Raw genomic sequence first — 26,518 nt, 5'->3', positions numbered from 1 at the left:
TAACTATCGTATTTGTAGTAATTCATAAAACGTGTCTTAAGGCAAAGGTGGAGCGAGACTGATAGGGTCCTGTGAGATCGAAATCGCGATGAACTTTTCGTTCTGTTTGGTTACGTGCTTATTATGTAGGATTAGATACGCCGTGGATTCAGTTTCACAAATCGATATGGACCTTGTCGAAAATTTTTGAATAGCACTAAAGACAGCAATGTATTATAGATGGCGTTAACCACGCTGCTTGTAGTAATTCATAAAACGCTGTCTTAAGGCAGCAGGTAGAGTGGGTCTCTCGAAACTGCCTACGACGTGCTGATGAGAGTGAGACCCAATGTGATTTGCTAGAGGCATAGTGGGTCTATGTTCTGTCGAAATCATATATGCAGTAGGTACTCCTGTTTCTATAAGTGGAAGCTGTTCCGGCAAAGTGAAAAAGAGTAGTTTTCTCTATCTTTTGAGTCATATTTGCGCATACAGTTGCATACTGCTGTTACTTTAAAGATTACTCAAGCATGCGCAGCATGGACAAGGTGTCAAGAATAAAGAAGTCAGCACCGTATTGGCAGAGAATTTTTTCCTACACCAACTGGTTATATAGAATTATTACATATATAGTGGAAATTGTCTACGACATGCTGATGAAATCTAATAAGTTTGTAATCGTGATCTGCATCTGATAGCCATGTAGGGTTGGTTACGCCGTGGGTTTAGTTTAACAAGTGGATATCCGTATGGACTTTGTTGAAAATTTTTGAATTCTACTGAAGGTAGATAGGTAGGTAGGTACTATAGATGGCGTTTATCACACTGTTTGTAGTAGTTGATAAAACGTCGCCGCGCTGTAGCAGCAAGTACAGTGAGTCTATGTTCTATCGAAACTGTCTACGCGTGCTGACGGGATTCAGTGACATTGAAATCGCGATCCACGACTGACGGTTTCAGCAGAATACTGACGACCATGAATTATGGTGGCTTATAGGTATTGATGATTTAACCAAACTTATAGGGATTTATGAGGATTTATTTGTCAGAAAGCTGTACAAAATTTTAAACAGATAGTTTAGCTTAGCCTTTTCTAGACAACTTGAACAAATAACTAATTATTATTAATTTCAAACCTAATAACAAAACTCTCAAAAGCTCATCATTACGTTTAAACTGAATTTTTCATACTATGGACTACTCTACATAAAAGCAATCGCATTTGCAAAGGAAAAAGGGAGAATTTTTTTTATGGATCCGTGTTCGGAAAAAATTGCAATATTAGAGTTCCCTTTTCTTATAGATACATCTCTAATATGATTATTTCGAAATTACCCACAGTAACCTTTAGTCACTGGAAGTTTTTGTCAGTAATAGCGACAATGGATGGGCGCTAATAAAATAAAAGGAAGAAAATGAGGCTGTCAAATTGGGTGGTATAATAAACCCCTGTTCTCTTTTAATAAAGGGATACGTATGTACATACCGGGATAATAGGGGTGTAAAATGTTAAACGGGAATGACTCCGGATGCCTTGCAACCCGTATAAGTAACGCTTTTTGCTACCGGTTACGTGCCATTTGAATTCCTAATAAAAACTTTTTATTTCCGTTTCCGAAATTGGATACGACCGGGTAAGTAGAATCGTGATAACTCAGTTTTTATTTCAACGACATCCGCGAACGTATGACAGATATAAAATTTTTATCTAATAAAATTACAAGAGGAACTCGAGAATTGAATGGATATTTATTTTATTCCCCCCCTGCGCATTTATTACGGATTAGAAACAATAGAGGGCGGAAAATGGGAAGATATTCAATAACATATTCTTTTGTGTTTCCAGCAAATTTGAGATCAATTTTCTAAACGTTTGCTTGCTTGTTTCTTGATATTCTATTTGATAAAACAAAAACAAAAGTAGTAGTCCAATTTATAACACGTGTAATACAAAACGAAAACGATTTTTTCAAATTTTTTAAAATAGAACAAACAGAATAGCTCAAAACCCCAACGCCAAAACACGACACTGTAATTGTCGGAAGCACTTTTCGGTAACAAAGTTACCTTCTTCAGGGACTGAAGTAAACTAAACCTAAATGGGAACTAATCCTAATTTATACTGATAGTTGTTAAGGTTCAGTGAACATGACCCGATACCAACAAGGTAGATGTTCAATGGACCTTAACAATCATGAACGTAATTAAACTAGACTAAATAGCGGAGATCCAGGGATAGGACCGTTGTCATTGTTAAGAACAATTTGTTTATTTTTATAAATGTATAAACTTTCAAAACTGTCTAGTAAACGATTATTCCTAACTTCTTTAACTAACTTAAGATTATTAATATTAATATTATGTTCATCAGTAAGAATATGTTGGGCAACACTAGATTTTTCTTCTCTACCAAACCTAGCATGAGCTAGATGTTCCTTAAATCTAGTTTTGATTGAGCATCTAGTTTGTCCAATATATTTTTTACTACAGTCATTACAACTAATTTCATATATCCCCGACTTTTCTAAGAATGGAATTTTATCCTTAGGGTTACGGGTTACCAAGGAGAGTTTGAATGGAGTTGCCATTTGAACTGTAAGCAATCCGTAAACCAAGTTTTCGAAAAATACCCTCGAGTCCACGAGTAAATCTTGGCTCGTATGGCATAGTAATAAACTTGGTTTTATTAGCGTCTGTTTGAAAAGTCGTAGATCTTGAAATAAAATTCCTAAATTTTATCTTATTAATTAATTTATCAATAATGTTACAACTGTAACCATTGTCTTTTGCAATTTTCTTAATTCTAAATTATTTTAATGTATTAGAATACGTTCCCAAAATATCTTATTTTGTGACCCCAAAAATGAATGATAACGATCATGTTCACCCGCAGTAAAAATGTACGTCAAAAGCCTGTTAACTAATAATTATATTATTATATTGCATCATCATAAGGTCGTCAGTCTTAAGACTGGTTGGACACGCACCTCCACTCCTTCCTATCCTGAGCTAATCCTCGTATTTCCCTAAAACTAGAACATCCCACATCCTTAACTATTTGCGAACAATAATCTAATCTAAGTTTATCTCTACTCCTTTTAATTCCTGTTTCTGCCTCTAACATGTCTCTAATTAGTTCTTCATGCCTGAAAAGATGCCCTATCTCGCCTATTTTTTATTGACTTCCATAGAGTTCTTTAGATTTCTAACCTTTCCTAATCCACGGTATCCATCATTCGCAGGTGACACCACATTTCCAACGCTTTGCACCGACTCCAAAAATAACTGATTGTAAATTGTATCAATGATTTTGTCGATTGTTTTAAAATGCACTTTGCTTTGAAGTAATTAAAATATTGTTTTCTACTTTTTAGTTTAAGTTTGCACATGCATTTAAGTATAGTCATGAAGTCGGTTTTTGCTTTTTGTTTTTAATTAACTTGATGAGTACATGTAATAGAATATTTCTATGTTCTGCTCTAAACCCGCAACTAATGTTTATCTCAAACATATTTTGCTAATACTTCTATAAAAAATGACTAATATTTTGTCCACACATTCGATTTTAAAATGTATGTATGTTTTTCAAGAATTTTATTATATTTTTTGAGTAAGTGGTTTACATTGCCGTCAACAGTTGATGTAAACGTAACAGAATGCGTGGAAAGCTCAAAGTCCATTCCAAAACACAAATCCGACCCTCTTTCCGAAGTTCTTTGACCATGAGTTCTTTTTCTTTTTAAAGCTATTGTTACTTGTTCCTTTTTAATAGAGTTTTGTTGTTGTTCCTTTTGTGAATAAAATCTTTCAGGCTGCGAATGTATTTACTTAAAACAATGTCGAAAATCACTTTCAAACTGTTGTTTTCGATTGCTTTACCATTACACATCAAACTAATATTAAATTTATCTACAAATCGTCATTATCATAAAGTCATCAGCCTAAGACTGGCTGGACACGCATGTCCACATTTTTCTATCCTGAACTAATTCTTGTATTTTCCTAAAACCCGAACATCTCACAAGCTTTACTATTTGTGAAAAGTAATTTAATCTAGGTATACCTCTCCTCTTAGCTCCTGTTTCTGCTTCTAATCTGTCTCTAACAAGCTCTTCTTGTTTGAGAAGGTGCCCTACCAAACCTAATTCGCCTATTACTTACTAACTTCCATAGTGACTTCTGTTCGCTTATTGTTTCTAGTACCTCGTCATTTCTAACCTTTTGTATTCACGGTATTCTCATCATTCGCCTAATTCCACATTTCGAATGCTTTTTACCTTTTCTATTCTGCAGCGCCCATAGTCCATGTTTTGCACAGCTCCAGGCATAGGTACGTACACCTTTAACAATTTTTTTTTGAATTCTAAATTAACCGTTCACGGCTATAGAAGTGACTTCCTTTTGTTGATGGTGACCCGACTCTACGCTAACCTGTTTTATATCTCCAATACTGCTCCTTGAATCCTTAGTTGTCTTACTTCCGAGATAACGAAAATTAGTCACTTTTTTTATGTACAAATATTAACTAATAAATATTTAGCGTAAGCTGGCAGCGCTTGAGGAATAACTTAATTTTTAATTTATAATATAGTAAGGCTTGAAGGTCTAGTCAGAGACATATTAGAGGCAGAAACAGGAGTTAGGAGGCGTAGTGGTAGACCTAGATTAGATTACTGTTCGCAAATAGTTAAGGAAGTTGTTTCACGACATTACTAGTAAAAAGTTTATGCTAGAGTGTATCGTACATAGTGATGGTCAACTCGAGTAGCTAGCTCGGGTTAACTCGAGTCAGCTCGAGTTGAATTCTCTATAACTCGAGTTCGAAAACCGAATAGAACCGACATAGAGCGAAGTTTGCCGATTATTTGAGACTATTCAGTGTGACCAGATTTAGTAGATTTCTACTTTTTTGGTAGATTTCGAGGTACCGGTAACAGTGCTTAGTAGGTAAAAAATATTTGGTATATTTTGGTAGTATTCACAGTTTTCAAGTATTCTGGTACTTTTTGGCAAACTTGTCGAAAAAATGCGCGGTATTCCCCTTTTCATCGAATGCATTGTAACTAACTATACTCTGTCAATTAAGTCGTGAAATTTATTCTTGAGGAACTAATACGGTGTTCTTTAGTTTTATAACCAATGGGGCTTCCATGGACTATGAAGTAAGCGGCAGTGGCGCCATCATTTATTTTCACGCCTTTATTGACAGAGTATATTTCTTCCTTATATAAATTATTCGAGAGGGAAAGCAAAAGGAAATGTTGGTGAATCTCACGTATATTGAAAAAAAAGGTATTTAGGTAAATTCGTGGTTGTTACCTCTGTTGGTAGAATTTAGTAGTTTTTAACCACCACAGGCTGTAGATTCGTTAAATGAAATCTGGTCACACTGACTATATTCATTCATTCATAACAAACAAACAAGTGTCATTACATGTAGATTTGAGGTTATCTTTAAAGTGCCGGTTATTATTTTAGTTTTTGCGTGTGATGCGTTATGTTTTTGAAAAATGCCGGGTCCTAAAAGAAAATCTTTAGTCTGGGATGTATTCGAATCATCGTCAGTGAGTGGACGTGTTAAGTGTAAACAGTGTTCAGAATCATTCAAATATAGTGGAAACACGACCACATTATTAAACCACATTAAAAAGAAGCATCCTACCTATGTTGCCATCGAGGAATGTCAGAGTTCATCATCAACAAATGAAAGTAATACGAATACTTCGGTCGATTCATCTTCATCGCAGTTACTGGTATCGACAACCACATTGAATGATGAGCCTGAGCCTCCTCAAAAAAGGTTAAGGCACATTCAAACCCGTCTTACTGTGCCAAAAAAAATAACGCAAAATTTTGGTGATAACGCTTTAATTAATCTGATTGTTAAAGATTTGCAGCCATTTCAGATAGTGGAAAATTCAGGTTTCCAAGAATACTCGAAAGCATTGAATGCTGATTATCAACTACCGAATANAAAAACGCGAACTTTGAAATTAAATATCTCTGAAACTATATTGTCCAATAATTTCAGTCTGCACATATAGGTGAAGAATAACTTAAATAATATTCTGTCAAAATTTCAAAAGAATCCTAAGAAAACGCTTTTCATGGAACAACTACCTTAAGGATGTGGGCTGTTCTAGTTTTAGGGAAATTCGAAGTTTAGCTCAGGATAGGAAAAAGTGGAGGCATGTGTCAAACCAGTCTTAGGACTGACGACCCTATGATGATGATGAAGGTTTGGTATTTTTAATTGTATGCTATGGGATGAGGAGGAACGAGAGTGATAATGTACCTATATGAAAATCAGAAACACAAAATGAGAAATAAGCGGTCACTTGTACTTGTAACTCTCAACTTGTTACGGTAATATCCAAATTGTTGGTAAACAAAACAGAAAAACTACATTCCATTGTAAAATTCCGAAAAATATGTGAAAATATGCCTAACGTTCGTAATAACTAAATATATTCGTTACATAACGCTAATAAAGCTTCACTTTACCCATTTTTCATATTTGGTGCACGCTAAATGTTAGATTAGAGCAGTGATTCCCAACCGGGGGTTCGCAGTGTTTGCAGAGGGGGTTCGCGAAAATAATATTGTAATGGCGGATTTTTTAAGACGCCATTAAAATCAAAAGCAAAACAAAACAAAACGAAAACACAAAAATTAAAGAACACACCCACTGTAAAACAGATTGTTAGCTGCCTATTTGTTAAGAAATCTATAATAAGTTTCAATATTTTCATTTCGTTTTTCCTTATTTGTTTTTCAAAATTACTTCATCAATATCAAAATATATCAACAATTTATTCCTCTTATTCAAGTAATCAAATACTATTCTCTTTTTATTACAAACATTTATCTATATTTAAAACATTTCATCAATGTGATTAGTATCATGATCTGCTTTATATTTAAAATCATTGCAGCAGTTTTCCCTTCTATGTAGTATTTGTTTTTACAATACAATTAGAAATAAATATCAAATTAAAGCAGTTTACTATATTTAAATCATTTTAGTCTTATTAATGTTTTAGTTAAATGTTTCACGATTAATATAATCAATTATTCTGCAATATGAAAATATATATTCTATCAAATTTTATTGCTTTTTTTTACCTGTCATTAACGACTACATAGGGGGGTTCGTCAAATTTTTTCGGACCTTTCTTTTGGTTCGCGAAGAAAAAAAGGTTGGGAAACACTGTTTTAAAGGAACTACGTATCGTGCGTAGAGCACCGTAATTATTGCGCCGCGACCTTTTTCCGTGCGTATTGGGCCGCGACTATGTACAGTCATAATTATTCAAAACTTTAATCACTATAAGTTTATGCGTTTTGTGTTTGTATATTTTAAATATAAATTTTTACTGTCCTTCACACTTTAATCCAGACTTACGACTGGCAGTTTGGTTCGACAAAACAGGCCTGTTTTAAAATATAAATATTATTCATGTTTGTCATGGTATGTACAAAAAATTAAACATAATTAATAAATGTAGGTGCAATTGTGTCATATTGTAATTCTAGACACCCACTATTATAATATTTGGGCGTATGATAACGCTTTCAAACACATCTCTAAGTTATGATCTACCTGAATTTTTTGTAGAATAATCTTTATTCTTATATCTTGCTGTACATATTTGATTTGATTAGAACTACAATATGACACAAATACAACTACTACATTTATTAATTACATTTAATTTTTCTGTACATACCATTACGAAGATGAATGATTTTTATACTTGAAAACACGCCTATTTTGTCGAACAAAACTGTCAATCCTAAGCCAGGATTAAAGTGTGAAGGAATGTAAAAATTTATATTTAAAATATACAAACACAAAACNTAATTATATATACAGAGGTTGAAAGCTTTGGAGAGTATATCAGTAAGTATAATAAGTATATCAGTGTGGTTATAGGGGAAAAAAATTGTAAATCTTTGAGCATAAATGATTATAACAACTTAGCAGTTACACGGATGAAATGTAAGGTAAACAATGCCGGTTGTCCAACTCCTAATGTAAACATAAACAACAACTTATCGCTTACTTATGAACAAGTTATTATTGGTTCTTAGAACACGAGTATATTTATGTTAGGTGAACCGATGTTTAATTTTTAAAAAGAAGATTTAATTTACACGTAGGTACCTATGTTAAAATACATTTTATATTATTATTTACTAATTGTGCCTGACGTTTCAGACTATTACGACTATATAGGTACGTTAAAATAGTAAAAATAAGTTATTTTTCGACATCCATAAAAAGGAACAAACCAAGAGGCTTTCGACAAAAGCGTTATTAAAGCGAATGAAGTGTTCTTAATTAATTGCAAATGATCAAAGTTATTCAAAAAACAATCTATGCGGGTGTGCCTGCTTTTTCCTTTTTATTTTCGGCGCTGTTTCCTTGTCAAACGGAAACACTCAAAAGCATTTTTTAAAAAAGGGTAAAGTGACTAGTTGAACCATTGCCGTTTGAAAATCCATGACAAGGGCTTATTGTCATTGTAACTCTCAAAAACGAGCGACAAAGGTTTTAAAACGCTTTCATTGCAATCAGTTAGACGCATTCAACGAAATCCAAATCTTCACACACTTGTCGGGCGAACACGCCTGAACGATCCTTTGTCTTTCGTCTTTTGTCTTTTTTACGATCGACTGGTATTATCTCTATATACATACATGTATATTGTAAGTGTTTGTACCATTTTACAACAGTCGATTGTTAAATACTATCTGCTTAGTAATTAATGGTATTTTATGATTTTTTATAAATTTATTCAAGTAACATTACCTGTCGAATACGAGATTGGATTTACCTGAAACAAAAGAAAAAAGCAAATTACAAATACATTTAAATATCAAATGTTGATCGAGATTTCGATTTCATTTGTTCCCATACGCATGTTTATATATTTAAAAGGTACAATACTTATAGACGACTGTTTGATGGTATATAACCAAACAGTCTGTCAAACTGAATAAATTTTGAACAATTTAGGAATTTTGAACGAATTATTTAAATAGTGTCAGAACCCAATTCTATCATTCAAATATAATGGTTCTTGAATATTTAGGAATGTTCTCGACACTTCCAATCCAGTCACTTTAGAACATTCTATTTAAGGACAATTCTAGACGTTTGAGAACACTCTGGAGTAACCCTAGAGATACCCAAAATCATTTTAGTAAGTACATTCTCACCGACTGCTGGCCGACCTTCAAACCCACACACACTAAACTAGATAAATCTTTAACATTATAAGAGATTCCAAACATTCCTTAGAACAAATAAAATAATTCGAAGTGGTTCGTATTCTGTCGAAACTGCCAGACGCGGATCGCGATTTCGATCTTATTGGATCTCATCAGCGCGTCGCAGACAGCTCCGACAGAACACAGACCAACTTTTACCTGCTGTCTTAACTGCGCGTTTTAGAAAATACCATAAACGGCGCAGTAAACGCCATCTGTAGTACTATGCTATGGATTATGGTAACGTGCCTATCACGTTGAGGTTAACTATGCCGGGATTCGTTTCAGCAAATAGATATCCACATATTTAAATGGACCTTGTTGGAACATACGTAATCCTAAAGTGTAGCATCGTACTACAGATGGCGTTTACCGCGCCATTTGTGGTATTTTCTATTCCTTAGAACACTTTGACTGAAACATATAAAACTCGTTCTGGCATGTTCGTGAACCATTGCCTCCAGTAGGCCGAATAGAACGTTACAGATTGTATAGGTGGACGTGGCTCCACATTACGAAATAAATGAATGAGGTTTGACCTATTGGATAGGTTCAAACTGAAGGGTGTTGATGTTAAGTGTGCAATATGCGTAAGTTTCTTATTTGAACAAAGAACAGGTATTAAAGAACAGCATGAGACACTTTATCACTCAGTTAATTACAGTGTATATTTATTGTCAATTGTTGCACGCCATTTGTCGCAAATTCGCTTGACATGGTGTAGCGCCCCTTTGTTTTTTATTTTCTTCGTGTTCATACAGAAATTAAGTGGTAATTTATATGCCTGGCGCGTTAAGCATAAAAGATCGATTACACCGCATTTTTAAAAGGTTGATAAGCAGCACGTCGGTGAATTATGAGGAAGGAAGAGATGGTTGAGCAGAATGGAATATTTATTGCTCGCATGCAGGTGAAATTTTTAACCTGCTTTATGTCGACTACAAGCGAATGTTGACAGGGTAATAAGTTAGGCGTGCCATCTTTTTGATCGCTATATAATGGCAGTTTCCTCCTCATCAAACTGTACGACGTGAATAGTACACAATGAGACTCCATTTGAAGTGTAATGATAACGCTTTCTTTATTATTATAAATAATAGTAATAAAATGGCGGTTATATTGTCTATTTGGTACCTACATTACAGTATTGTAAAGTTTTCTTGTAGGTATATATTAGGTGCACCATAATTCCATTATGGGTTAGTTTTCCATTAATCTTTACTTCTACGTATATTGTCACTGCATTGAAAAATGGCATACCAACTATCAAATTATCATTATCCGCCATTTTGGATCCAACCAATAAAAATGACAGCGGCAAGTGCCTGTCAGTTCAGCGATACGGTGTTAATTTATATTTATAATTAATGATAATATGTAATATTAATAATATATACAGAGGTTGAAAGCTTTGGAGAGTATATCAGTAAGTATAATAAGTATATCAGTGTGGTTATAGGGGAAAAAAATTGTAAATCTTTGAGCATAAATGATTATAACAACTCTAGGTACTTAGGGGGTTCGTCAAATTTTTTCGGACCTTCCTTTGGTTCGCGACGAAAAATAGGTTGGGAAACACTGGATTAGAGTATCGAAATATTTCTGTGTCGTTGTTTTGCTATATGTACGCGTGCACTCAGTCGATAGGGCACAGACTAACTTAAATCAGCTTTTGCCGATATTACTAACTACAAAAAAGATTGTGATGTTTGAATTACAGATTTTTCGAACTATTGAACCGATGTTTAATTTTTAAAAAGAAGATTTAATTTACACGTAGGTACCTATGTTAAAATACATTTTATATTATTATTTACTAATTGTGCCTGACGTTTCAGACTATTACGACTATATAGGTACGTTAAAATAGTAAAAATAAGTTATTTTTCGACATCCATAAAAAGGAACAAACCAAGAGGCTTTCGACAAAAGCGTTATTAAAGCGAATGAAGTGTTCTTAATTAATTGCAAATGATCAAAGTTATTCAAAAAACAATCTATGCGGGTGTGCCTGCTTTTTCCTTTTTATTTTCGGCGCTGTTTCCTTGTCAAACGGAAACACTCAAAAGCATTTTTTAAAAAAGGGTAAAGTGACTAGTTGAACCATTGCCGTTTGAAAATCCATGACAAGGGCTTATTGTCATTGTAACTCTCAAAAACGAGCGACAAAGGTTTTAAAACGCTTTCATTGCAATCAGTTAGACGCATTCAACGAAATCCAAATCTTCACACACTTGTCGGGCGAACACGCCTGAACGATCCTTTGTCTTTCGTCTTTTGTCTTTTTTACGATCGACTGGTATTATCTCTATATACATACATGTATATTGTAAGTGTTTGTACCATTTTACAACAGTCGATTGTTAAATACTATCTGCTTAGTAATTAATGGTATTTTATGATTTTTTATAAATTNTTCTGTACATTCGAAGGCAGCCAGAACGCGATGTGGCCGTTTTTTCCGGCCACTGAGCGTTTTCGGTCTTCGGGCCTAACATATACACGCATACCTTGTTCTAAATTAGAAACCGCGTGCTATAAAGCAGGTTTTAAGCTTTACTTGAATTATTTATTTTTTGCACGAAAACATCCGGCTTTTCAAGAATTTCATTTGCAGCGATCATTACCCACACCTGCACCTACCGGCGTTTGAGACACGCGCTTATTTTTTAAATTTCCTACGAAGAAGACTACCAACGAAATAAATATCATACTATGGAAAAAATCGGCGTTTCAAGCACATTTTTGCCGAAACTAATGCCACAAACCCATTTGCGATTGAAAATCAGTTTCCTGTTACGCTCGCTGCAAATGATAAGGATGCAGCAACTGTTTTTTTAAAATTCAGCACACTGTCACATAACAGGAGTCAACGTTCGGTACTATTTCATCTATTCTGAGACGTCTATGTAGCTTGGTAACTCAAGTACATCTGCTTTCCACTTTCCATCTTTCTTTCTTCCTTCATGAGTGGCTTCTTACATAAGAAATTCTCTATACCATGACATATTACCTCCTGCAAGTTTCGCAATTATTTCAATTACAATTAGATTACATTTTCAGTAATCCGAATTTCCAATTGTTTTTTAATGTATATGGTCTTTTTCATTTTTACCCTCATCACCATCTATGCCACGCACCCTTAAAGGACCATGGTCTAAATCCAAACGAACACTTGGATAAATGAGCAATTAACGAAATAGTCTACAATATTATGGGTGTCAGTCAGCATTCGATTTGCCAATTTGCAGTCAATTATGAGCCACGACATATCACAATTTGTTTGCTAAATTTCGCTAAAAGGTTATTTCTGCGGCAAACTAATGATGACCTAACGACACATCGATGCTACATTTGAATGTATACTTATGAGCGTTTATAAAATCGGCGTGCATGTTCTGATGTGTTCAGTATGCTCTTCAGTACCGTATTATTTGCAAAAGTGATTGTCGTTGATTTGGGTATTTGTCGGTAAATTGCTCTCAGCTCTCTGCTCACTTTATTACGTAAATTTTGCGTTTCAGCTATTCAGTTGTAAGTAGAATTACTTAAAAGTCTTATGTGACGAAGAGAAGTTGAAGTTAATGTTGACTGCACTCATTTATCTAACTATGCAAAGTTACAGGCATTTTGGTTAAGGAGTTTATTATGGCTGAATAAGGGTAAAGTTTTGATCTGAACTAATTCATTTTTTTGTTTTGAGGCATTTTTGATGTACAGTAAATGTTGATCGTCAAAAATTGTTTTGTTACCAAACACCTAGTTTGCTTTGAGACGAAAATGGAATGGACGACTCAAGGTATATGGAGCTCTCTTTGTGATTTTGATTAAATGAATGTAATCAATGACCTATTTGATGTTTGTTGGTTTAGCTTTAACCAACAGGAGTGATAAAAATATATACGCTTTCAAAATACCATACTCAGTTTCACCATTTATATGACAATGTACCAAACTGATCCTCCTAAAGGGCATTCTGTTTCCAACATCGAACATATTTTTGTTTAAATCAAAGATTATATGAGCTGTTTATCCAACTACATCATCACAACGTTGTCAGTCCTAAGACTGGTTGGACACTCACCTCTACTTCTTCCTATCCTAGCTAATCTCATTTCCCTAAAACTAGAACAACCCACATCCTTAACTATTTGTGAACAGTAATCTAATCCAGGTCTATCTCTATCCCTCCTAACTCCTGTTTCTGCCTCTAATATGTCTCTGACTAGATCTTCATGCCTGAGGTGTCCTACTAACCTACTTCGTCTATTTCTTATTGAATTCCATAGAGTCCTCTGTTCTCCTATTCTTTCTAATACCTCTTAATTTTTGACCTTCTCTATCCACGGTATCCTTATCATTCGCCTGTAATACCACATTTCGAAGGCTTCTAACCTTTTCTTTTCCGCCGCGTCCATTGAAATACTTTGGTAAGACTTTGACTATTGCATAAAATACTTCAGTAGCAACACCCACCAGATAGCGACACATTGCCTCCATCTGGATATTACATCAGCTTGATCTTTCTAATTTATTAAGACTACTTACGCCTCGCGGATGGGATTAATGAGATCGAAATCGCGATCTGCATCAGGCATTTTCGATAAATTTTTAACCAAGAACTTCAACGCTCTAATTAAATAGTTTACTGTGGCCCTAAATGTTTTGAAACTGACGTAATTGTAAAACTATTAAACTCTGCATGACAAAAACGCTTTCTACTTTAGATTAGTGACTTGCGCCATTTGAAATGTAGATTACGTGAGGGAGAAGTTTCTATAATAAAATGCAGACACGAAATCTACTGGAAATCCGTTGCTCCTCGAACTTTAACTACCTCAAGTAGAGGCACATATTTTTTAAAATTAAGTAAAGCTGTTACAAAGCTATCGTATAACGAGTGTTAAGAAATAACTTTTAATGTGTTGCTTTAAGGGTTTTAAATGTCACATATATTTTCTTTATATTACGACTTTTCGGTTACATTAAACGGAAAATTATTGAATTGAGAAATTGGATCTGGTTCAATTTTATAAGAAAAATATTTTAAGTTCCTTTAGTAAGACTATGGCTCTATATGGGTGTGAAACGTGGACGGTGGATTATAGGAGGCCGGCTGAAGAGGACTAAATTAAATGGTCCTATAAGGGCTTAAGATAGAGTTGCTAGGTCCTCCTAGAAGGGAATCTATAATACTATCTAGTCATACGTAACGCTGATTTCCCCTCATGCACGGAAACAAAAAGGAATAGAAAATAAAATAAGAATAAAAGGTTAAGGATGAGGAGGTGTAAGAAGAAAGATTAAGAGAACAGAGGAAGTTATGCAAGCCAATGAGGAAGAGGCGAAGTAGGTTTGTAAGACATTCCAGGTATAAGGGCCAAGTTGGTGGTCTATCTAGATTAGACTACTGTGGCAGCCATTTACGTAAATGGACTGTACATTCTAAAAAGATTCCATTAAGAGAATTCTGACCTTCAGTTTTGTACTAGTACAATCTCGACGACCCATTATCGGCCATCTGTGACGCTTCTACACGTAACAATATGCTCGGAACACGACTCTCTACAGGTGTGAAACGTGGACGATGGGTGCGACAGAAAAATAAATTTAGAAGCGTTTGACATACGGTTGTGTTAAAAAAGTAGGAGAAGAGAAGGCGTTATGGAAGTTAATAAGGAATAGGAGAGATTGAAGGGTTGGAGGTAGGAGACCTTGCGAGACATGAAGGGGCTAGTTACAGACGTATTACTTTGCCTACTATATCTATTCTCTCTTTCCTCGGAGACACTTTGTCTATATCGCGCATATTTTAGAAATCTTTACATATAACAGGGGGATGCAGTTGTATGCGCACAAAGATACGGGTGCTCGAAAGATAGAGAAGACGAGACATTATCTGTTTCACTTTGTCGGAACAGGTTCCACTTATAGAAACTTACCATATAGGAGTATATATGATTAGCAATAAATAGAGGAGTAAAAAGAAGCAGAGGAAGACCTTCATAAATACTTATTTAGATATGTGATATTCTACTTTTTTGGGAAAACGAGAAAATTGAGGCAGAATAGGAAGGAGTGGAGGTGCGTCTGCAAACAATATTCACACTGATGACCATATCATGAAGACGATGACGATAATTAGATTACTTTTTGCTTAGCAATTAGTTTCAGCAGGTTTGTTATTCGTAAAAAATGATAAGTTGGTACTAAAATGATTGCTGAGGTTTCTCAAAATGTTTGTTTTATAAATACAGTATAAACTCAATGCATATATAGTGACACTTAAGGGACTTTGCATTTGATGGCGTTATTGAGATTTGTCGTTAAATGGAGAGAAGAAAAGTCAATATTACTGTATTATTATAATACATAATTTATGTATTAAGTAATAAAGTACTTTTTCTTACTCTCAATGTTAACAGTTTGAAAGTTTATGACCAACTAAGAATATGATAATGCTTAACAATCTAATGACAGTCTAGCCGCAGTATAAAGATTCTATACAGTACGATCACTACTTTGATATGCTTAAAATACCGACAGTTTTGGCGGATTTCTTATAATCTTCAGTAAGTATGATAGTCGAAGTAAATATTACCTAGAGAGCGTTGACGTACTGCTTATTAGTTAATAATGACGTATTGTTGTCGTTATTTGGAGCAGATGTGATGTTACATAGACCCGACTAGAAATTATGATCGTGGACCTGACAGGGTTTAACCTCGATTCATACAAGGTCCTGACAAGGACCACCCTATGTGGATATGAGTAGGATCTGATAAGGAAATAAAAATTAGGACCTAATAGGGAAATTTAAAGGACCCTATCAAAACCTGATTGCAAATTTATTATTAAAATAGGCCAGTTTTAAGATAACCATAGATTTATTGATAAAATTTTTCTGACATCGTATAAAAAGACTGGTAAAATTGTAATTGACATTTGACAAAAAGGAAAATCCATTTTCTCTTGGATCTGATAAAATTTAAATTCTGGCCAATCAACTTTATCCACACTCAATCCTGATTAGAATTTAATTATATTTACCCTGTAAAGCATGAAATGATCTAATCCTGATAAGATCCTACCGTGGAAAACTTGATTTCATCAATTTATTACTTTGATAGGATAAACTGTGGACATCCTGATTTGGACCTGACAAGTACATTCTTATTCCGGATATCTTTATTTAATCCTCATTAGGATTACATAAACTGGACAGCCTTATTAGGTCCTCACATATATCGGGCTAACCTGCTTCTAATTTTTAGTCAGGAAGTGTAACATTGTATGGACAACAACGTACACCAAACAGGGTCAAGTAATTTCGACGTTTTAGGGAGTTATATTGAGCTAAATAGAGTTTATATTGATTGTAATTACACTTTTTCATCTCAAAAAGTTTGAACTTTATTATATGATAAGCTCTTGCTTTGCCAATAAAACAGTGTAGGCTGTTGTAGGCATTTATTTTCATATTTTCCATTATACTTGAATGTATTGCATTGTTTTCCTGTTTTATCTTTGTAAGCCCTATTACCTATACATAAAGCGGAGTAAATTGAATTTTAAATTTTGCAATAACAACGCGAAAGTTCTGTTATCGGCAAGTTTTCGTAAATAATATCGCACTTTCTTCAACTTTAACTTGCACACCCTCTCATTCGGCAAAATGAAAAGATAACTCAGAAGGCCATTAATATGCTTTATCGTAACATAAATTCTCGTAATGCTTCGAGCTTGCAGCCATGAATACATAGGTCATTTAGAAAGACTGTTATTCAACACAATCCCTCGTTTAATTTTATTTTTATAAACATCTTTAACATTGAAAACCTTTATATTTACAAATTTAATTGTATAATTAATCAGTGAACTTGTACTTTAATTAAGAAAAAGCAGTTAACCAATTTATAAGTTGATGATCAGGAAAGCGGTATTGACAAAACAGTATTGTATGAAAATATGTAAAAGTAAACAAAAATACTGATATACGAGGGAAGAAAAAGTAGGGAAAGAGCGAATATAATGATAGGAGACGAAAGATTAGAAGAAGTGGCTGATTTTAGGTATGTAGTCAGATAAGTCAGGACCGAAGGAATAGTAGGGATATAAAGCAGAGGATAGCGCACAGTCGAGTCGCCTTCAATAAAAACAAGTCACTTCTATGCTAGAAACTCGAGAAAGATTGTTAGAGGTGTATGTTTGAAGCGCGGTGCTATATGGGTGCGAAATATGAACGGTGGGCGCCGTCGAAAAGAAAAGGTTAGAAGCATTCGAAATGTGATGTTACCGGCGAATGATGAGGATACCGTGGATAGGGAAGGTTGTAAATAAAGAACTGTTAGAGAGAATAGGAGAACAGAGGACTATGGAAATCAATAAAAAATAAGCAAGATAGGTTGGTAGGACACCTTCTTAGGCATGAAGGTCTAGTCAGACATATTAGAGGCAAAAACAAGAATTAAGAGGAGTGGAGGTAGACCTATACTAAACTGTTCGCAAATAGTCAAGGATGTGGGATGTTTTAGTTTTGAGGGATTAGCTCAGGATAGGATGTAGTGAAGTATCCAACCAGTTTTACGACTAACGACATTATGATACGATAAAATCCGAATACTTTCGAAGATTAACGAAAATTTGAAAATCGGTTGTACTCGACACCAAAACTGTATATAGGTATTGATAAAATTATAATTTGTCAATTGATAAAAAAAATGTCATACCAACAAGGAAAATAAATAAAAAACCAAATACGATTAATACAAGAGACTGAATATAGTACAGTACACGCGCTTTAACGTGACACAAGAGCAATAAAAGTAGGATCATCAATGTGTAATGTTATAAATGCGTCTGCTTATAACGACGCAGACGTGCGGTTTCCAATAGATCATGATATGCATTCACCGGTTACAGGAATTACAAGACCAGGGTACTATCAAAATTTTCGACGCCACTGAGTTTACACTTTCATACAGTTATTGTTTAACCGGCTTGAAAGAGTTATAGGGTCTAGGGACCCCTAAAGGGTAAATAGTGTTTAGTTTATTGTTTTTGTGACATAAATTTCGAAGTAATAGACTAGTAATATACCGAGCAGCATGGCCTAGAGGTTTAGACCACATCCTAGCATTTGGGACGATTCTTGTTCGATTCCTAGTCAAAGTTTCCTGTGGTTTTCTTGTACCATTTAGGTGCAGGATATTCCACAAATCATTTTTCACCTTCTCCTTTGCCTTCAATTCGTCGGTTTCAACATTCTCATTCTAACCATTACCACGATTCCTAAAAGGAGGCTGAAGAGGCCTTCCCACTACGCTCCGGTGTAAGTCCGGATGTCCGGCTATCCACCAAGACTGGACTTATTCACGTTTCGTCAAGTTTAATCTAATACTGGGCAGTTAAAGTTCGATCAAGCTTTGAGTGTCAAGTCGTTATAAACGTTTTGTCAAGGTATATCCGGCAAGTCTTGACATAATATTAGCTGCCTAATCTTGAGTTAATATTGTTCACCAAATCTTGGCACCACATTGGCTGCCAAATTTTGAGTTAATATTATTCACCAATTCTTGGTTCAATATTGGTTCTCAATATTGAGCAACTTTAGACCAAGCTTGGAAGTGTATGGAACTAAGCTGATTTTTAACTTTTAGATTTCTTGTTTCTAAATAGTCTATTAGCTAGCGCTAAAATTTTATGGGTATTCTCATGGTTTTTAAATTATCCCTATTTAAATATTTGCCACGTTACCTAATCTATTTACGGCGGTAGGTACTAGTGCTCTTTTAAACACGTTTTGATTGTTCTTCCACTATGCCCTATGCATATACATAAAAAATTGTCGAGTTTGATTAAATAAATTGTTTTAATAGTTTCTAATTTAAACTTTTAAATTTTATATTGCTGAAAATAAAATCTGATCATTAAGATAAAATAAGTGTGTTCAGTTTTAGTGTTAAATAATGCTGCATTTTATGGAATATAGCGATTGTTTTTACTTTTTCTTTTGCATTTTGTTCTAATCCGTTTGTTTTGTCTGTGGACATCGGTATAAAGCTGACAATGCACTTGCACAAAAGATGTTATCAACACGAGAAAAACTAAGCGGAAGGAACGAGCACAATGGAATACCACAATTTGTATTGTTTAATATTTTTAACTATCTCAGCGCATTAAAATGATTTTCTCTGGAGATTATGAGATTATAACTGTCTTACAAAATGAAAACAATAAGTAGGTAAGTAAGTTATTGTTAGTCCAAAAAAGACGAAGTAGATTTCTATTATGCCTTCGTTGTCTAATTTGTACAGTATTATAACGCCGAGTGAGATAATTAAAACTAAGATAAATTAAAAAGAAACAATTTATACGTACATTATTTCTGTAATTACTTTAGTATCCTGACAATTCCCTCGAAAGGAAACTTGGCTTGCTTTAATCTTCATGACATACACTTCAGGCTTGCACGAATAGGTTAACCTCAATTTTTGATACTTTAAAATAACCACACTGATCTCGCTTGATAGCTGGGGCGAGTCGGGTTCGATTCCCAGTCTATGAATTTTTTCTGCCTTTGCGGCAACATACACAAGTTAATTTTATTTTGTACACATTTATGACATGGTATCTTTATGTTTCATTCTCCTTCCTTTATAATAAAAATATATAAATAGAAATAGACTACGTGACCGTATTTCACTTTGCAGTCACAACTATCCATCACAGGTCATTGGTGTTGGTATGTGGTCTCGTGTCGTGTATTATGGTGGTTGTATGTCGGTAGGCTATGATGGAGTGGGAGATAGTGGTTAAAAGTGATCAACTCAGACCATTTTAATATTTTGACCTTAATGTTTTAAAAAATGTTTGGAATCCCTTACAATGCTAGAAATTTTTCCAGTGTGGTGGATGTATAGATTTGCAGGTCTACCACCGGCCACAAGAAGAGACCGGTTTAGAATAAGTGAGGACGTGCTATGTGTTCCTGAATGGTTTTGGTATTGTCCTCGGCTAGAGTCTTCTCGGACGTCTAACACTGTCGTTATGCAAAATGATCTAAAGTGAACTGAACCGGAGGAATTGAGAAAGTTCTAAAATATTCGAGGCTTATTATGTGCGAGTGGTGGGGTTGGCTTCTTAATTCGACCACTGTTCTTAGTAAAACATGTTTGGAATCTCCTCTAATGTTCGATATTCCTCTAGGTTCGTGAGGATGTGAATGTTCTCGAATATCTTCAGGATTGTTTTAAAGTAGAATTTACTGGAATACGCTGGACAGGAAGAGTTGGGAACGTTGAGAAATGTTCAAGAACCACTATATATGAGTGAGTACATATTTCAACCAAGTGAACTGATGCTGTCCTAATTCGGATCTAGATTGTTCTGATTTGGGTCTAGACTGTCCTGATTCGGGTCTAAAGGTCGCAGTCGGTTGGAGTAGTTTCTTAACGTTTCGTTGGCACGAGTTGCGAGCTTCCTCAGCGATCTTTCCATCTCCGATCCTAGATGTGGTCTGGTGACTTCTCCTGCGCGAGTTGTATTAATATCGGTGGGTAGAGAGCGGGGCTTGTTCCTGGATGTTTCTGGTATTGTCCTTGCTTCAGTCAATCATGGCAGGCCGATCGGTACCGTTCCGGTATTTGCTGAGGATTAGATTCCAAATCTAGTTGAGTCTCCTTCTTGTAAACGTTCTCCAGATATTTTTGGATTTCGATGACCTCTGACGATAGCTGTTGACTGAAGCTACCAATTTGCAGTTCTCAAAGAATATTTTGTCATCGCCTTTGTTTAGTGCTTGTTTGATCACAACAGAACTTTCAATGTGTTCTAGCTGGTTGTTCGCGTTGTACTCCTTGAATCCAGTTCCCATCTATCTCTTAGTGGTTCCTATGTAGACCTTTCCGCAGAAACACGGAAGCGATAGACCCCTGAGGCTGATAGAGGGTATTTTTTGTTCTCACCTGATCTGATGGTCTGCTGAATCTCCTTCGTGTGTTTGAAAATGGTTCTAATGTCATATCTCTTCTGTCCGCATCCTTTTGAGCATGTGGTAGATATGCTAGAGAGGTAGTACGCCGTCCGTTGACCTTAAATCTGTTCAAATCCATTGATCTCTCGATCTCCCTCTTTTTACAGTCATTCGCCTCGAAGTGTTCGAGTTCCACCCGGAGATTTTCTGATTCGCAGATCCTTCTAGCTCGTTCAGTCAAGGTCTTTATGATGCTATACTTTTGACTTGGGTCGTGTTTAGATAAGACATGTGACCCAATTTGTTGCCTGGCTTCCTGATTAGTAAGTCCAAGAATGTTTACTGTTCGTCATTCTCAGTCTTCATGGTGAACTGGATCCTGGTGTGTTGTCTTTTCAAATTCTGTTCAATCAATGTGTTCTAAAAACTGTGCGGAATCTTCTATAATGTTCAGGATTTGCCCAGTTTGATGTGTGTGGGTTTGCTGGTCAACCACCGGTCACCAAACATCCGTTTAGAATATGTGCAAATGTAGAATGTTACAAAATGTTCGGGGACCACTATGTTTGAGAGGTGAAACTGGTTTTTGAGTTTAAATTAGGTCATTTTTATATACTCCGACGAAAGTGGTCATAAAGACATTCACCACGCCGTCTGTAGTTATTCTTTGAAATTAATGCTACAGTCTTCAAGTCGCATGACCTTGAACAATTGCTCCAACGAAATCACTCAATATAGTGTACGTTGTTTATAAATGTTTCATGCTTGAAGTAACTAATTAAGTTAATAAATTACTATTCCACCTTGAGACAAATCAATCAGACGACTGCTATTTTACTGACGGTGTAATATTTTCATATTTGAATGCAAGATGATGAGTATTGACTGGTACAGAGTGACGATGTTAGACAGAAATTCTATTCAGGCTTCGTGTCAGGTGAGAAAATTTAATTTGGAGGTAATTCAGTACGGTTTGGAATTCGTGTGAATCCCCTCGCCGAGCGGATTTGCGGTCAATGGTAATCAGCGTATTCAGACCGACAGAATGTACGTTTCGTTCCAACACGGTAATAGTTTGGTATTCAATTGAATTCTTTGACCGTGTTTTTGAAATCATATTACTTCGCTGTATCGTTCCATTGGTGGAAGAAGAATGTTAGTGGTTCAAATTGATACAGTATGGAATGGTATTTATTTTCTTTGTCAATAAAATTAATGATTGATTGATGTGTCGGCTATAATGTCCTTCCACGTTGCACCATCTGGAATGCAAAAAAGCTAAAACAAGGTCTCCTTTTTAATGTCAGGAGAGAGGTAATAGTATTTCTTTATATCTTTCACTTTTCCTCTGTCGATATCTTACAAGTCCGATTTGTCTCTTTTCATCCTACTCAAGGAGGCTGCTTTGCCTCTGCAAGTCGACAAAAAAAACTTTTGGGTGTTTCATTCCCACCAGCCAGTAATGCTGGTGGGCGGGCAGACCCTCCGGACTACGACGGAAGGTAGGGCGGAAGGCTCTCTTCAGCCTCCTTCCAGGAATCGTGGTTCGGATGAGAAAGATGAGACGGACGAAATGAAGACAGAAAAGAATGAAAGATTATCTGTGAAATATTACTGCACCAGTATTTGAGTAAGTGATCTAAGGAAACCATAGAAAAACTTGGATCAAGGCAGACGGACTCGAAATCGAACCGGCGTCCTTCCGAATGCTCTGCAATGGACATGCCGCTCGGTGTGTGTTATTGTTAAAAAAACCTGTGGGTGTTTCATTCCCATCAGTCACTAATGCTGGTGGGCGGGCAGTCCCTCCGAACTACGACGGAAGGTAGGTCGGAAGGCTCTATTCAGCCTCCTTCCAGGAATCGTGGGCGGTGGTTCGGATGAGAAAAATGACCAACTTGGACCAAGGCCAACGGACTCGGAATCGAACTGGCGTCCTTCCGAATGCTAAGCAATGGCCATGCCGCTCGGTGTATGTTATTGCTAAAAAACAACTTTTGGGTGTTTCGTTCCCACCAGCCACTAATGCTGGTGGGCGGGCAGTCCCTCCGGACTACGACGGAAGGTAGGGCGGAAGGCTCTCTTCAGCCTCCTTCCAGGAATCGTGGGCGGTGGTTCGGATGAGAAAGATGAGACGGACGAAATGAAGACATAAGAAAGTGAAAGATTATCTGTGGAATATTACTGTCCCAGCATTTGCCTAAGTGATCCAAGGAAACCACCGAAAAAGTTGGACCAATGCAGACGAACCGAAATCGAACCGGCGTCTTCCCGAATGCTAAGCAATGGTCGAGACCTCTAGGTCATGCCGCTCAGTGTGTGTTATTACTTAAACAAAACTTTTGGGTGTTTTATTCCGACCAGCCACCAATGATGGTGGGCGGGCAGTCCCTCCGGACTACGCCGGAAAGTAGGGCGGAAGGTCCTCTTCAGTCTCCTTTTAGGAATTATGGGAGAAGGTAGATGGGAAAGTGGATGGTGGTTGGGATAAAAAATATAATACGGACGAAATGATGGCAGAAGAGAGTGAAAGGAAAACTTGTAACCATCCAACATCAATTTTATTATTTTACCGCTATCACTTTTTGTAAATTCCACCGTCGACATCTTAAAATTATTACTATAGGAATATTACTACCACAACATTTGTCTGCGTGATCCAAGAAAACTACAGAAAACCTTGGACCAGGGTAGATGGATCCAGAATTGAAGCGGTGTCTTCCCGAACGCTAAGCAATGGTCTAAACCTCTAAACTCAATCAAGCACCTATGTTTCAGCAGCTAACGTTTTTGCTAACCCTGTAGAAATATTCCATTTCCTAACTAATTAGTTTTATTATTATTAAAGTTGCAGGCAGCTAGTCCAGCGGGCAAAATGGCACCTTGGAAGAGCGAATTGTTACCCACCCTAGTAATGGCGGATGGTAATTATAACCAATTGTATTTCTGGATATACGTTAGAAACTTAGTATATACGTAGTATGAACATATATAAATCATAAATTATTTGTATTATTATTGATTACATGACGAAATATTTTAAGATGTCGACAAGGGAATTTATGAAGAATGGAGTAGGTAAAATGACAATGAAGGCTTTCCTTCAAAAAATTGTTGAGTGATGGCATACAAAGGTAAATTTGTGCTGCTAGAAAATTTGTGAAAACGGAAGGTTTAGAGAACACCCCAACAAAACTACGAATTAGTAAATATTAATGTGAAAATTCATTTTTAATTTTCAATCCCACCATAAACTACCTCAATTTGTTGCTGTTGTCACATCTTTCTCGGGGATCAAACTAAGCTTAGTGGTTAGAACACCGATGTGTAATGCCAAAGGTCTCGGTTTCGATTCCCGGCGGGGTGCGACAAAAACAACAAATTTTTCCCTCATTAACTTGAGGTAGTTTATAGTGGGATTGAAAATTATAAATGAATTTTCACATTAATATATGATATTAACCCCTGTTAAATATCAAAGTGTTTCATATTTATAGTACGAATTAGTCATAACAATTAAAAAATCATTGAGGTTTTGCTGAATTGACAGTTATTTAATTTAATAAAATATAACTCAATACATCATCGATTTGAACCGTTATATTACAATAATAACTTAATCTGAGAATATACGAATGAGTATAATTGCAATTAACGTGACCTCAACTATAACTTCATCGGTTGTACTTACCAAACAATTTTTGTCTTTAATTTTTTTTTTGTTTTAAGGAGGAGTGATAAAGGCAAATGCCGTTTAAATTAAAATAATTAAAAAAAATTGGATTACAATATTTACAAAATAAATTTACCACCTGCCCATTTTACTCGATTGCGTTTTTCTAAAGGCATAGTCGAAAGAACAAGAACAAATAAACGACCTAAAACATTTGTGACACACATAGCAGAAAAGACAAAACTAATTCCACGAATTACAGCGACACTTTAACTATGTCTCTTTGATCTCACTTTGAACGAAGCCGTGAAGGAATTTTAATTTCCGCAGTACAGGGAAGGTATTTCCGAAAGCGATTTAATTATTTATTTATTAACAAGCTAACACGTTGCAGTCAAACTGTTGAAAGTTTTAATATGCAGCAGAAACAATAACGAAGTGTAGAGAATTTATACAAATGTGTTTAATGGTCGAAATGCTTTTATTAGGCATTCAAAATATACCATATTAAATAGTTAATGAATAACGATCATTTATTTTTGTTGAATATTTTACAATTGAAAAGTTCACAAAACATAAATGCGAATGCAGCATACGTAATAATAGATTTCTGTTTGATGGCACACTTTATGCTGAGTGGAGTGAAGTTACTTTTTGAAAAATGTTAACGGTTTAGCGTTGAAATTGGGAATATAGTTTTGTTAAAATACAGATATACGTATAGAATATATAGAGTAGTAGCGGAAATATTTTATTCAGTGTGAATTTCTAGTGAAAGGAAATAACGTAGACATATAATGTCTGTGAAGTATGTACTAGAGTAGTACTAAGCTAAATCGAGAAGATCCAATTATGTTAAGAATGTCTGGAAGTAGATACCAGAATTCTAATGCATTATTCAACATTAAACGTTATGGTGATGAGCGAAATGAGAAGATTCAATTGTGTTAACAATTTCAGATGTAATAGTGCACTTATGTAAATCTAATAGAAGTGTAAAATTTGTCATCTTTTTTGGATTTAACCTTACCGGAATGAAGCTTCAAGTGCAAAAACAAATGAAAGGATATTGGAAAAAAACTTATATTTCTCAATAATGAAAACTATAAAATGAGCTCGTCTACATTTGTACGATGGGTATGGTCAAAATTAGCCTATTTTAACCAAAAATTGTGATCAAATAATAACCTCGTGGAATTTGAATGCAGACCTAAAGGAACCCTTCCACCATCAGGTTTTATATTAATAAAAACCTTCTATAAATAAAAAAAATCGGTTGTCTGTAAAGTCGATTTGCTGACGATAGATGAACGTGACAACGTCATAAGACAATACTGATGGGATGGTTTCATTTTTCAAAAGAAAATTTAAATTTATTTTGTTTGATAGATATTTTGTATGGATATAGAGAAGGAGGTAAATGGAAATGTATTATTGTATAGCAGCTGTCCACGCGGACGCATCGCTCACTGAAGTAGGAGAGAGACAGATGTAGAACGCTGCCGAACGCGGAGGCCGATTGTGCCTCTTTGTCGCTCGTTCCGCGCTCTCGCTTGCACTTCAAGCCTTAAATGGAACGCCTCAGAGCGAGGTAACGCCGCATGAGTCATGTTTTT

The 26,518-nt window shown here is 35.5% G+C and overlaps 1 protein-coding gene across 2 annotated transcripts in view; it reads right to left on the bottom strand.

Annotated features, from left to right (window-relative positions):
• LOC108734605 overlaps nucleotides 1–26,518 on the bottom strand; it is a 371,439-nt gene that overhangs the window by 113,981 nt on the left and 230,940 nt on the right. The window lies entirely within an intron of this gene.

This window comes from Agrilus planipennis, unplaced genomic scaffold (genome assembly GCF_000699045.2).
Source record: "Agrilus planipennis isolate EAB-ADULT unplaced genomic scaffold, Apla_2.0 scaffold89, whole genome shotgun sequence".
NCBI lineage: Eukaryota > Metazoa > Arthropoda > Insecta > Coleoptera > Buprestidae > Agrilus > Agrilus planipennis.
The sequence above is the reverse complement of the archived record's forward strand: the minus strand, read 5'-3'. Positions and strand labels throughout refer to the sequence as shown.